This window comes from Camellia sinensis, chromosome 2, assembly GCF_055761805.1.
Source record: "Camellia sinensis isolate YWXY chromosome 2, ASM5576180v1, whole genome shotgun sequence".
NCBI classification, from domain to species: domain Eukaryota; kingdom Viridiplantae; phylum Streptophyta; class Magnoliopsida; order Ericales; family Theaceae; genus Camellia; species Camellia sinensis.
Genome location: NC_138962.1, coordinates 202,360,035 through 202,375,452, shown reverse-complemented (window position 1 = coordinate 202,375,452; position 15,418 = coordinate 202,360,035).

The window sequence follows — 15,418 nt, the reverse complement described above, 5'->3', positions numbered from 1 at the left end:
TCAGAAACTCAAACTTGGTTGTTTCTCAAACAAAGGGAGACTGGAAAGTCAAAGAGGAGAAAATGAAGGTTTACCATCAGGCACTGGATATTCTAATTTCAAGGTTTGAAAAACTAACATTTACATATCTATTGAGAGAGAACAATCGGTTCGCTGATTCATTAGCAGCTCTATCTTCTATGGTAGGCATCCCGCTGGGAGTTAAGATGCGTCTAATCATTATCGAACAGAAATACGTGTCGGCTTATGAGACCATCACCGAAATAGATGAAGCTCAAGACAAAAACCCCTGGTATTACAATATTTGGAACTTTCTGGAAAAAGAGACGTATTCACTAGAGGCAAATGCCAAAGACAAACGGGGAATACGGCGACTGGCCGTCCAATTTATTATCTGTGGGGCAAGTTGAATGAAAGGGGCCATTTGGAAATACACAAACTGTGTATAAAGGAAGAGGAATCGAAGTGTCTTATGGAGGATATCTACGGAGGAGAGTGTAGAGCACACATGAATGGTGTGATGGTAGCCCGAAAGATCCTCAGACAAGGTTATTACTGGCCAACCATGGAGGAAGATTGTATTGGCTTTGTACGGAGATGGCATAAATGCCAAATCCATGCCAATCGCATAAACATACCGCCGTCTAAGCTCTAAAATATGACGTCACCATGGCCTTTATCTGTCTAGGGAATTGACATTATTTGTGCGGTCTCGCTGAAGGGATCTAATGGACACGAGTTCTTCCTGGTGACGATTGATTACATCATGAAGCAGGTAGAAACTCAGTACTATGTTGTATTGAAAGCGCCGTATGTAGCCAAATTCATCATAAATAACATAATTTGCTGGTATGGAGTTCCAAACAAGATCATATCAGATAATGGCTCACACTTCAAGAAATAGGTGGTAGATCTTCTTGAGAAATACAACATAGCTTTTCATAAGTCGTCAACATATAGACCACAGACTAATAGAGCGGTTGAGGCCGCGAACAAGAATATTAAGAACATCTTGCGGAAGATGGTGGAAACATATAGGGACTGGCCAAATAAACTGCCATTCATGCTCTGGGGTTACAGAACATTAATCCGAGCATCCATAGGGGCAACCCTCTATTCTCTCGTCTATGGGATGGAGATTGTTTTGCCAAATAAAATTGAAGTGCTGTCGCTGCGAGTTATGGCCGAGTGTCATATAGTAGAGGCAGATTGGCAACAGAGTAGATTTAAGGAGTTAATGTTGTTTGATGAAAGAAGACTGAAGGCATTGTATCATGTCCAGGGCTACTAGCATATAATTACTAGGGCTTTTAACAAGAAAGTTAAGTTTAGGAATCTCAAGGAGGGAGATATGGTACTGAAAGACAACCAGGCTCCCATCCACGACCCTAGGGACAAGTTCAGACCTGATTGGATTGGCCCTTACATCATTAAATCTATCTGGTCAGGAAGGGCGATTATTCTCATGGACTGAGATGGCCTACAGTTTTCATAGCTGATCAATATGGACAAGTTGAAGAAATACTATCCTTGAGAGGTTCGCTAGGCCGAAAACCCAGAAGGGCGACTTAGGAAAAAGTTAGAGCACGAAAAATTAAAAATAAAGAAAAACTAAGCTCGCAAGGTTGAAAATCCTAAAGGGAGGCTTTGGCAAAAGTTGAAGCGCAAAAGGAGAGAGTTAATACTCGAGTGAACCTGAACTGAACCACGTAAGGCCTGATTCCCATCCTTGGGATACGTAGGCAACTTAATCCTGAAGTTCGGCCGTAACCATCTCCAACTCAACTGTTCTATTCATTCAATTTGATCAGGCCATCTCTTTCCATTACCAATTAGCTCGGATATGTGCTTTTTAGTATGGCAGTAGAAGGGCCGGTATACACGCAGTTATGGGCAATTGCGATCTGTTGATACAGGGCTGTACGTCTTGAGGGCTAATTCCGTGTGTGTCAGGTAGTGGTCATTTTCGAAAATTGTTTTGAAATGTTTTAATAAAAGTTGATTTTGTTCAAAATTTTCTCTTTTACAACTTAGACCATTTTGGGACCAAAAGGAAAATTTTTAGTGCTCTCAACTTTAATTCCATTGATTTCAACACAAGTACATTCTCCAACTCTCTGATTGCAAATCAAAGTTGTTTATACATCATAAAACTTGAAAAGAAAGGTCAAAGTGATAAACTGAAGGGCATAGGTGAGTCAGATGTTCCTACGTCCTCTGTTCGTTCTGGCGAAAGCCTTCGCAGCCAAAGTTAGACCAACTTGTACCTTGTCTTCGAGCCAAGCCAAGCACTCGCCAGAAAGGGCATAACTGAAGCTAAGTGTCACGACCCAAACCCGCCCCTATAGATTTAGCATCGTAACCGACCAGTAATCATGGGATTACCAAAGGCCTCTGAGACAGATTAACATAATATTAGGGGCTAGCGGAAGCAAATAACAATATACAACGTCCATTGAACTTTGCAGACTTATATGAGACAGAAAAATTTTAAACTTTTTGTATACATATATACACATTATCTTTAAGTCATCATATATATACAGATTAGACAAAAAGGGACTTAGCCCTATTTACAAATTACACAAGACTTGTTTAACCAAACAAGAAAGCAGAACTTAAACTTTAAATCACTTAACGACAATCACTTGACATATCCGGAACCTCCACGGGAGGCACATCGGTTGGCTGACAAAAACAGATTCTAGGCAGATACCTCTAAGCCTGGCCGCCCGCCTGATCACCTACATACATAAATAATACAGTGAGCTAGAGCCCAGCGAATAATAACAGAGTAAAGGGTTTTAATGAATGAGTCCATACAGATTCAGAATTCATAATTCAGTTTCGTATCAAATTCATAATTTGTCCAGATCATATACAGAAATCATAAATCATGCTTAAGCACACGTGATACATCCATTAGCATTAACAGAGCAGATATAGAACAGATGCAGACACGCGAGGGTTACGAATAACCAGTTCCATAAAGGAACCTCTGGATCCGAGTAACAGAACAGAAGCTGAGCCCCCATGACGGGGCCTCCGGTACGGGTAACAGAGTACTGACAGATTAAGTTCCATAAAGGAACCTCCGATACCGGGTAACAGCTAACAGATATCACATGATGCCAAGGATGTCACGAATAGATATTAGAAATTGGACAATCATTCATTGTACAGAACATATCATTTCAGAAAACAGATCTCATTTTGTCACACAGAAAATAAGTACAGTTGAACATAACTTTACTAAGTTATTACTCACAGATAGCCACAGAAGCAAATCTGACGGACTGGACATATCAGATAAATCAGGCAGACAATGGCGCATGACCTACACAAGCACATAACATATACACATTGAAATACAATATTACTCCCTTGATCAAACTTGACTTTCCTAGTCTTTTTCCGTCCAAACAGTACGAAGTTCTACTATGCATATTCTTTCTCATTCAAATAAACCGATTCTTATTTCACATATTCTTTCATTACTAAGCCCTTTTTTTCCAAATAGATTGATCTTTTACTTGGCTTCTTAAACAATTACCACTAGATCAATGATTCATTCTTTAACTAACTAATCTATGTTGATTGGTAGCCTATTAATCTTTATTGGGTCATAAATCATGTCTAGAATGCCTTGGAAAGAGATGAGAATAAAAATGTGAACTAAATGCAAGTTTTCAAAATATGCTGAAAATGGGTCTCCGCTTGAGCGCCACTTTGGTCGCTCGAGCAGACTGTAAAATTTGAAAAACTACTGGGAGCTCGATTTTCACGCTCGAGCGAGACTTTCCTCGCTCGAGCGGACAACGTAAATTCTGAAATTTCAAAATTGCAATTGAAGTTCAAATTTGGTATTCAAAGACTCAAAACATGTACTTTTGGTACACAAAAATGGAGAATCATTGGATAATTTAGTAAACACTTTCAATTAGAAATCATTCATTCAAAATCATGCTCCAATTGTTCAAATTTAGTTTTAACTCATCTTCTTTACATCAACCCACAATTCTAAAATATAAATTAGACTTCCCAACCTCTTGAAATTCCATGATGTATGTAATACAAATAGATCTAATTTTATTATTAATAACAAAATCAACTTAACCATGAATTACACAAATCAATTTCTCAGAAATTCAACTTAACTCAATTTTTAACCAAAAACTTAATTATAATCATGGGTGTTCTAAAATGTATCTAAATTGAATAAAATTCTTAAATTACATCACATGCATGGATTAAATAAAAATCTAATTATAAAATCAAAACTTTAGGATTAATTTCAATTTTCATAAACTTGGTTTTTCTTAAAATATTTCCTTTGTCTCTTCAAAATATGGACTTGAATGGCCCAATTCCCTTAAAACTCATGTATTATAAGAAAATACTACAAAATCAAATCAAAATAATTAATTTTCCAAATTAATTTCCACAACTATGAGTCTACTTAATTCTTACTTAAAACCTTATTTTTTACAAAATCCATGAGACTAATTCCATAACTTTCTTAAAGATTCATTGATGCATGTAAAGATAAAGTCCAAATTCATGAGGCATAACACAAATTAAACTTACTTGATAAATTTCCCAAACTCATTTCCAGCTTAACTCAATTTATTTTAACCTCAATTTAATTCATAATCATGGATGTTCCAAAATATGTTTAATTTGAGTCAAACTCTTAGATTACATTATATGCATGGGTTAACAATTAAAATCAAAACCCATATTTATTCTTTAATTCTACCAAATCACATGCATGTAGAAATAAGGCCCAAATTCATGCATGATTACAAAGATTAAATGCCAAATAATTAATTTCTAAATTGATTTCCATAATCATTAGCCTAACTCATTTGTATGGGCCAAATCTTTAATAAATCCTTGTTGCATGTTATTTATAGAACCTAATCCAAGAATAATTCTCTAAATTGAACCCAAATTTAACAAATTAAAAGAATTATTACTCATGTTTTTCAACCCAACTTGATTTAACATACAAATCCAATTTCTATGAATTTATAATTAATCCTCAAATCTTTATTTTTAATCTTCTCAAAATACACCTTGAATAAATTTTTGTCTAGATTAAGTAAACAATACAAGAAAGAAGATGAAATTTCTTGCCTTAGGATGAATTTTCCATAATTTTTAGCGTAAGTCTTGATCACCCACATGACTTTCTTCTTCCCTTTCCTTCCTCCCTCTTGGTTTCTCACTCTCTCAGCCGTGTTCTCCCTCTCTCTCTCAGCCGTGCTCTGTTTTTCTCCACCCACACAAGACTTGATGATGTACACATGTATTTGTTGCCTTATATTTAACACACCAACATTCCTTTGTAATATATAATTTATTAAGAGTAAACTAATATATCATTCACATTTAATTTAATTGGACATCAACTAATTTTAATTAATCTTAATTAGCCCAAACACAAATCCCACATAAATTAATTAGCCTAATTGACTTCCTTTAGAGTCCAATTAATTATATTTAAATTTATTAATCTTAATCAGATTTTAATCAAACTCCCAAAAGGTTCCAAATATTAAATTAAACTTATTTTCATTCTCAATTATGATTCCCCAAATCATTTCGGCCTTCAATTTTTGATCAGACACCATGTCTTTGTCAATAAATTACATATTCAAATTGGACATCCCATAAATAAATTTAATTTGTAATAATTACAATTCTCAATCTTCATAATTTAATTAACTTGATTAACTCCAATTAGGATCTAATTAATCGAATCTCAATTTTACTAAACTAAAACGAATATTTAATTAAACTCCCAAATGGGTCCATAATTAAGATTAAATTGATTCAACTTCATAACTTCACTTCCTTAAGCCATTTGGACTCTTAATTTCTAATTCCAAAATAAATCTTTAATAGAATCATATACGAGTCAGATTCCACAATTCTCATAAATCCCAAATTAAATTATAATACTCGGCAATTAAATTTCAAATCCTCTTAATTAATCAAGTACTAATCATTATACGTGATGGGGTCGTTACACTAAGGGCAGGGGGCAGAAGCTCTCTCGTCCTCTAAGCAATGAGGTATCGAGGCAAGTGTGAACCACAAAGTGGGAATGAAGCCGGGTATTCTACCCCCTAATTTGGTCGGGTCTAATCATGTCCAAACTGGCGTCTAAATCGGAAAGGAAAGTAGAACATGCAATATGTAAAGCCAATCAACTGTATGCCCGGTTGTCAGGTCATGCTGTAGCTCATTTTTGCCAAATTAAGCTAGGGGCAACACCAAGCGATGTCAGCTACTGTTCTGTTACACATCCAGTTCCACCACCATCCCTCATTGGGAAAATCCACTGGCCTTTGGCAAAAAAAGTAAACTCTGGCCAAGAACTCGGGGCAAGGGTCCACCACTTTTAGCTTATCCATGAGCCATGAAGGGATGAAAAAGAAGAGAGATTAAAGAATAGAGAGGTGTGTGTTGAGAGAAAAGTAAGAAAAGGGTTTTGAGAAAAATAGAGCGTGAATGCCAAGTGATGTGAGAAACACATATATAAGAAAGGGTGGGAAATAGTACCTAGAGCAATAATGGACTCCCCACAAACCTAGTGGTCTCTTGTCGATGAAAGGCATCCAAACCCATCAGGGTCTCGGCCAGTGCTAAGCCAATGCAACTCTTACCTTCTTTCATGCATTAGGCTACTTCAACTAGCTTAATGTTGGCTCCGCCGTGACTAGTGGCAAGAAGAAAATGCGTAAGCATACATAAATAAAGGGCATGTTGCCGAAAGCCTCACCAGAGAAGGTCACCCCTGTCTCCGATGTCGGAAAATCGATGAATCAACCCTGGTATATCTAGCTCCTCGTCATGAGCCAAACATCGAGCTTCGTGTAAAGTTAGTCAGCACATTCGCCCCAAAGCCTAGGCATGGCGAAAATGGGGTTGAGGCATGATTTTCTCGTCGCGACGGGATTCCATCAATGCTCGAAACTCTTCAATAGTCGGGCATAGTTCTTGTGCTCCGAACCGAAATACATGTGTAATTGGTTCCCAACATCGAGCCGTGGCATAGAGAAACGGAAAACAAAGTGGAGTACGGCTCAACGGGAAAAGCGCGTTTATGCCGAAACCTTAGAAATTCACATTTTTCGTGCTATCTAAAGTGGCTATCCAATCTTTGAGTTTCTTGGCAAGGAAGATCTCCATTTCCAAGAAAAACAGCAACTAAAATGAGGTTCTGGGGAAGAAATGGCGAAGGAGGACCTTTTGTAGAAGATAGGGCTGTGAGTGGAGGCCAGCTGGCCTACCGCCTGCTTTTAGTGGCCGGCCATCCACTTTGTGGCCTGGCAGTTTGGCATTATGGTTTTGTCCTGATCCTTGTGTTTTAAGGTCTTGTTTTGAGTCTTTTGTTTTGAGCAAGTGTAAATAGCTGTGTTTAAGTTGTTTTTACTTTGTTTCCATTTATCGAGTGTTTCCATATATTGAGTTGTATTTTGTATTTTGGTCGTTGGTCGACACATTATCCGATTAAGAATATTGTTCCGTTACAAGCATTCTCAGTTTCAAATTCAATTCCATTTCCATTTTATGTAAATGTGGTGCTTGTGATATAAAAACAATAACTCTTTTTATAAAACTACGACGTTTTTCCCCGATCATAGTTTTTTTTTACAAAAGTGGGTACAAGTTTTCAAAAGAAAAAGTAAAAAAACTACATGGAGCTGTACATGTACATGTGCTAAGCTACCAAAATAAAAGAAACTAAGAAAAAAAGTACAAAAATCTGCGCCAGTTGCCTCAATCTCGAGAGGCCCTCTTCGTCCACTTTCTCGGAAGGAACTCAGGGGCACTATCTCCATTGGCGCCGCTATCAAAATCGGACTTCGAGCCAGAGCCAATATCATCATCTCCACTCTCTGAGTCAGAACTAGCCTTAGTGTCCTCCTCACTCTCTGATCCCGAGCCCTCATCATCATCCCTACTCTCAGACTCAAAGCATCGGCTCACTGCCTCCTCGGTATCACTGGTGTCGGTATCATCCTTACCCAAAACAGGCTCCAACCTGCTCCGACTCCAAGCACCTTTGTCTCTATCCCGACCTCGGTGTTCATCACGACCACATGATGGGGGCTGTCTATCTCTCCTCCCTACCGCTGGAGGAGGTGCAGCTGATGCTGCTGCTGCTGCTGTTGCCGGTGCCCTTGGTGCATGTGGAACCTGAAAACCAAGCATCAACATATCAGATACAGTGTATATATTGTTGCAGAATAGAGTATGCAATATGAGTATGGTACATAAAAGTGTGCAGTGCGCCAGTGTAGTGTGAAGTAGTGTATCAGAATACATGTCAGTTCACTGTATGAGTATTGTGTATCAGTGGGAATATGGCATGGCAGTACAGTATGGGAAGCAATGCGATGCATGAGGGGGAGGGAAGTATACCTGGATACCGTGTAAAGCAAGTAGTATCTCCATCCTTTGCACCATGTGAATTAGGGAAGCAACCAGCTGAAGGAAGCCCTTTGTGTACTATGTAGGTGCCTGCAAGTGAAGTTGGATAATCAGTATCTAGAAAAGGAGAATGCGAGATGCAAGGTGTCAAATGTAGCCCGTATCTAACATGCGCCCGAGCCTCTGACGTACCTATGCCCCGTCTCCGGTGGCTCGATCGGAAGCTGATAGACCGTATCGCTCGGCTGCCCGTAAGGAATCACGGTAGAAATCGTCGGCCACCTAGTAAGTAGAAAGAACATCTCCAATACCAGCCTCGGCCTTCTGAGGAGTACCCACTGCATTGTCGATGCGAACTCCAGTTAGAGGTGGCATAAGATGAGTTTGGATGAAGGTCGTATAGTCACCCTCCCTTCTAAAGTAGTTGGCATCCAACCCAACCATATACTGGATAATGGCATCAGCTGAGAGGCTATCAACTATCCTCATGGATACTAAGGGCGGCATAGGAACAACTGAAGCAAGCAAGCCCAGTATTTGGTGTACAAACCTCTCGTCCAAGAACCAGGCCCGATAGAATGGGCCCTCCAGTAGGATCCGGTATCGGGAAGTAGCCTAGGCTCTGGCATATTGGTCTCTAACTCCAGTTGGCATCGTCACCCATGGCTGCCAGGTGATCTGTAATAGAAAATTTACAGCTATTAGTTGTTGCCAGTAGTTAGAATATGGCTCAGAATAGTAGCAATGAGAATACAGCAGAAATGACTATGAGTTTCGGACTACCTCGTGGGCAACCACTGTGCCGAAATACGGACGATAGAAGGCAAATGTCATATCCTCGCTGCTCTGGTGGCGGCACCTGCCATCATATCGCTGTGAGTAGGGAACGGCGGGGGTAATCTCGTCCATTGGCTCTGGGGTAAGGGTTGGAAAATAGGAGTAAACCCACAGTTGCAAGAAAAGATCAGCAGTGTATATCAACAGTGTGTGAAAAGATATTAAACAAAAAGTGCAAAGCATAAGGCACAATATGTGAATAGGTATCAAACAGAAAGTGTAAAGCAGAAAGCATAATGCATGAACAAATATAAGGTAGAAAATGCAAAATTGAAAGTGTAGTACATACCTCCTAGGCTCTCCAGTAGCTTCTGACTCTATCTTATTTTATGCGGGAACTAGAGCTTATGTAGCCGTAAAGTGTTGCGAGGTCGGCTCCACCCCAGTTATAAAACTAGACCCGGGACAGGGTCACAAGGGCACTCAACAAGTACAAACCTACGGTATTCCACTTGTTCACAAACAAGGTGGTACCGAGAAGGTACATCAACAAGCCCCAAGCGTACTGCTCTACCTCCTCCTGAGTCTCAGGCTGACTCTTACGGAAGCGCTCGAGGAACCGACTGTATCATACCATAGCTGGCCTGTATAGAAGCGGGCTCGCTCCGAGCAGGTAGATCTAGGTCGCCTCCTACTCACCCATATCCATGTCGAAAGGGATTGGATCACCCCCTACTTCTAAGGCTGTGATCATCGAAAAGTCATAGGGGGTCATCGTTATCTGTCCAGTGGAAGAGAAGTGGAAGAAGTTGGTGATATCCCACCACCTCTCCACTAATGCTCTGAGTATGGCCCGGCTAGCCATGTGGCGTGTGAGCTTGGTGCAAAATAACCAAAGCCTGCCTTGTCGACAAGGTCACGGACCTGGGGGGAGCTCATGATACCAATTCTTGGCCGTCACTACCCCGTAACCTCTATAGGAGCGAGAGTCCCCTTGTGGTAAAGAAAGAATGAATTAGATGAAAGACAGTGATAAAAGAAGAGTCATATGAAAGGCAGTGCAGGACAGTCAGATGGAAGGCAGTAAAGCATAAACATAAAAGGTTGTACCTCAGTAGCGTTGTGGGAAAGGTGAGAGTCTGGCTCCCTCAGCAAGATATCCTCTGGCACGCCATCAATGAAGTCATCAAAGTGCATTATGCCTCCAGGTGCCATCATATGCGTGTGGAGGTGGTATGTGGTTGTATCAATAGGCCTCACCCTCAGTGGTAGTAACTCAGGCTCGGGCCTTGGGGTGAAAACCTCAGCCTCTGCCTCGAAGTCAGCGGTAATGTCCTCTGCTGCCTCACCAACCTCAGCAGCTATAGGCTCCACAACCTCGGCAGCAGGTGGAAGAATAGGTACCTTTGGAGGGGCACCATTGTGAGGAACATCATCTGCCATCTGGAAAGTGGGTGAAATTATTAAAAGAGGGAAAAATTAGAAAAAGTCAACCCTAGAAGAGAGAATGGGAGAAAAAGTCAAAACCCGGGAAAGTTCACAAAACCCAAGAAAAACTCGAGGGAAACAAGCCCAAATTGTTGAAAACCTGAAAAAATCAACGAAAACAAAATCTGATCAATTCAAAATGAAGAGGAACAAAAGGATTTTATGAATAAAGTTTGCGTGGGACGTTGGAAAACGCGTACAAAGAACAAATCTAGAGAGAGGAAGCATCTAAAGAGAGAGGGAAGGATTTCGGTCATGTGGGTATGAGGAAATGAAGTTTGGTTATGAGCTTAACTAGGCCCAAGCCGAAAGTCCGATTTTCTCCCAAATTCACATTAGTGGCCAACAGGCCCCTTTTGTGGCCCAGTGTTGGTTTTGTTCTCCTTTCGCCCTAACAGTGTATGATAGATCCTATGTTGAATCTGGAAAGAAGGATTGAGTTATTTGAATTGGATTTCATTTCCGAGGAGCTTAGAACTATGTTCCGATTGTGCCATTCCAGTGCCCGCTATACTCCGGCGAGCGAACGTGGCCCAATTTCAAATATGAACAAGGTGTATCTTTTTTGTGCATTTTGCAAAGCCCTCGAGGGGTAAGTCGGAGGTTATTGTTGAACATCGCTTTTGTTCGTTTTGTTGGTTTGTATATCTATTACCTTCTTTTGCATAGAACGTGCACTCTCACATACTTCGTATGTTGCATGTGCGCATTGTATCGTAACTCGTGTGTTTTTAATTCTTTCACATAGAACATGTTTTTCGATTCTTGCATAGAACATGCATTACATTTTATGTGGGTTGTCTATTATGTTACATGGAACATGCGTTGTCATCATTCTGATTTTCAAATATGTCTCATTGTGTCGTATTCACGTGCGTCATGGTGTCCACCCTTGTCATGTAAGCGTGATTTGGGTTCCCTTCCTCTTATCTTGCCATGCGGTAGTGTGGCTTGGTTTGCTTTTGTCCTCCCTACGCGGAAGTGTAGTTAGGATTATCTCGCCACACGGTAGTGTGGCTTGGTTTGCTTTTATCCTCTCTATGCGAAAGTGTAGTTAGGATTATCTTGCCATGCGGTAGTGTGGCTTAGTTTGCTTTTATCCTTTCTACGTGGAAGTGTAGTTAGGATTATCTTGCCACGCGATAGTGTGGCTTGATTTGTTTTTTGTTATCCTCTCTACGCGAAAGTGTAGTTAGGATTACCTCTGTACACAGAAGTGTAGAGAGGATTGTTTCTGTTTAACCACTCTATGTAATAGTGTAGTTTGGTTTATTTCTCGCCTCTTTACGCGAAAGTGTAGTTTGGGCTCATCTCTTGTTAACCTTTCTGCACAGAGATGTAGTTGGGATTGTTTTTTGTGCACAGAAGCGTAGTCAAGAGTGCTCTTGTTTATTGATTTTAATTGTTGCATTTTCCTTGCATCACATTTGCATAAGTTTTGAGCTGTATGCTTGTTTGTATTTCAATTGTTGCATTGCATCGTAAATATCACGTTTCATTCGGCCCCCGAACTATGCTGGTTTGATTCCTTGCAAAGGGATACGTAGGTAGCTTTCGAGCTCAACCTATTTATTTTATGTCTTGATTGCTTGCCCAAGTCTTACGGCCTTGTCAAAATAGGTCGTCTCTAGGCATTGACATTCACTCATGTCATTTCATGACTTTGAGCTTTGTCAAAGAGGGGCAACTGTAGACACCCCATTTTTGACCGCCCTTAAGACTTGGGCGCCACCGATTGATTACCCAATGATGAATGTACATGCTTGTCCAAATGCTGAAATTCCTCTGTAGGAACCCCAGTTTTGAGCCCCCAAAACCTACAAACCTTGTGTCTTGTTTTTTGGACCAAAATAGTGGTTTTTCAAGCTTGACCATCCAAGGGACCAACAGACCCACTAGTGGCCTGCTGGCCACATGTGTAAAATTTCAAATCTTTTTGCCAGCTATGCTAGCTGTCTATACAAATGCATGCACTGCACCAACTGTGTCTGTATGGATATTTCCGAGATAGTCTCATATATTTCTATATATAGATGACTCTTTCTCATAATTTAGGGTTATAAAAATTAGTGAAGCAAAAGTTTTGAAAAACATTTCTCTCTCTACATTTCTCTATCTCCCTTGCAATTTCTCTATCCTTTGCCTAGGCATCCTAAACTAAAACCTGGGGGGTCCATTGCTGAGGTGTTTGAGCTTACATTTAAGCACTTAAGGGTGTGAAATTAGTGGTTTGAAATTCAAAGGGTCATTCATCTTCAAGAGGTACAACTACAAGCTTCTTTCCCTTAGGCCATTACCCTTGTGTTTCCCATCTTTTCATTATCTTTTTTCAAGCTTTTAAACACTGATTTTTAGAGGCTTTTCAGAGGCTAAAATGTGGTTTTGAAGTCTCAAAAATGGATGGGTTAGCCTCCCCTCCTTTGGCTTGTTTACTAGTTTAATTACTCCATTGTTTTGGCTTGCTTTTGTAGATATTTTTACCTTAATTTTAGTTTTGTCTTAGCCTATTTTAGGACTGTTTTAAGTTGTTCATTTCATTTATGCCTTGAATTGCATGCTTGTAGTGTAATGGTGCACATAGGTTTGGTGTTTAGACATTAGACACCAACATATTTGAGTTGATAGCATTTATTTCAAGCTTTTCATACTTGAGATCATCTCTAATCATCTCTGTACTTCTCTCATTTATTGGATTCTTCCTTACTTTGGGAGTTGTTTCAAACCGATTGTTTGTTTAAGCTTGAGATAGAGATGGTTGTGCTTAATAGTTTAATCTCCTCGAAGGTTCATTACCAACGACATGACATCTCTCTTATGGCCAAAACAACCCTTGGTTTGACACTTCCCTCCTTTAGTGGACTTAATGCTCATTAGTGGACTTAATCTATTAATGAATGGAAAGGTAATGAAACGAAGTAATAAAATTAGGAATAAAATGAAGTAAGGTAATAATATGGTTTGGGTTCAATCAGTCGTTAATTGAACCCATTGAGTTTGGAGCCGTTTCATACTTGTTAGTGATGAAAAAGGTTCAAGAGTCAATGTCAAACCATTTCCCTTGATCAATTCCATGATAGGGAGGAGATTTTGTTGGTCATTACATACCATTTATCGAGATTGTATCCCTTGGTTCTTAGACCATCATGCAATATGTTTGCATCGATTGATGGTTTACGAATCGAGCCTACCCCTCCTTTGATCTGTCTGATGATAAGGAGCGGCAGTGTGGACAAACATCTCCTGAGAATGCTCTGTTTGTGCTCTGTTTGTTACCTGTTGCAGTAGGGGAAACCCAACATTAGTAGCCGGTAGGCCACTTTTACTGGGAAGCAGACCACTATCAGTGGGCGACTGGCCACCACTTTTGGCCTATCGGCCACATTCTTCAGCCAAGCTGCACCACTTTTTTCACAGAGCAAATCAAAGGCTGAGGTGCAAAACAGTGTAAAGGCATTCTCTGGGGAGAAATTCATGTGCATACATAAGCCATTTCTTTGCTCCTTGGGGCCCGTTAAACTTGTGTTTTTGTAATAGTAGTAATTACTTAGTTAATTAATTCTGTAACGTAACTAATTAGTTAGTTTAATTAGTTAAAGTGTGTTGCAATTAGTTAATTAGTTAGAATAATTAGTTAAATTCATTGTTATAATAAATTAGTTAAGTAGCTTAGCTAATTCATTTATTCGGACCCTCTTGTGTGAGGGCCAATTTGTAATAATTAGCTAGTTAATTTAATTTATTTCATTTGGTTTGTAATAGTTAGTTAATTCGTAGTAATTAGCTAGGGCACTTATTTGGACCCTTCTACGCGAGGGCAAATAGGTAATAATGCGTGTATGTCTTCCAACCCCACGTCTTTCTCCTTTTTATTTACTTGCTTATGATGGATAGTTTAGGGCATCATGTTTACTTAGCATTTCTCATGCTTTGCATCCATTGTCTGGCAAACATTAGGCTCCGTTCATTATGCTAACAAGCATTATTATTTATTACTTCTTTAAAAACGTGCTTAAACCACATGCTATAAAATTGATTCACATGTCATATTTGTAGCCGAGTTTATTACTTGCATATTGCATGAGCTGTATTAGTCATGTTGTATTAGTTAGGGTCATGCATGTTTTCTAACTCTCTTGTTTCTTTTGGCTTGCCTTGGAGTACAACGTGATCATTTTTGTGCTTTAGCATATCGCATGCGTGTGATTGTTACCATGTCTAGCATGCTTGCCATGAGACTAAGTGCTTAAGTGATATACTCGCTTGAATGCCTATGGGTGAAGGCTAATTTCTCAAATTAGGATGATTTGATCAATGTGCATATGAGATCATTTTTTCAAAGTGGTACATATTCAAACTCTTTTCAAAAACAAACATGAAAGCAAAGTGTTCCAATTTTTGCAAATTAGTCTATACTTATGTGCGTCACATAGTATGTTAGCTTAATAATCGGAATAAGAGCATATAATGTAAATAAGAATCACATCATAATTAGTAGAGGTCGATCTTTTAATTGGGCGAGTGGGGTGCTCAATTCATGATTTTCCCCTCTCGTACCTAGGTTCTCGAGCAGAGACACTTTGGTGATAATGGACAGGCTGTAGACACCCCATTTTTGATGGACCTTAAGACTCAGACGTCACCAATTGAGCTCTCAGTGATGATGCACATTGTGCTCGTTCTGAGGTTTCAGAGTCTCGGCTGCGAGCCT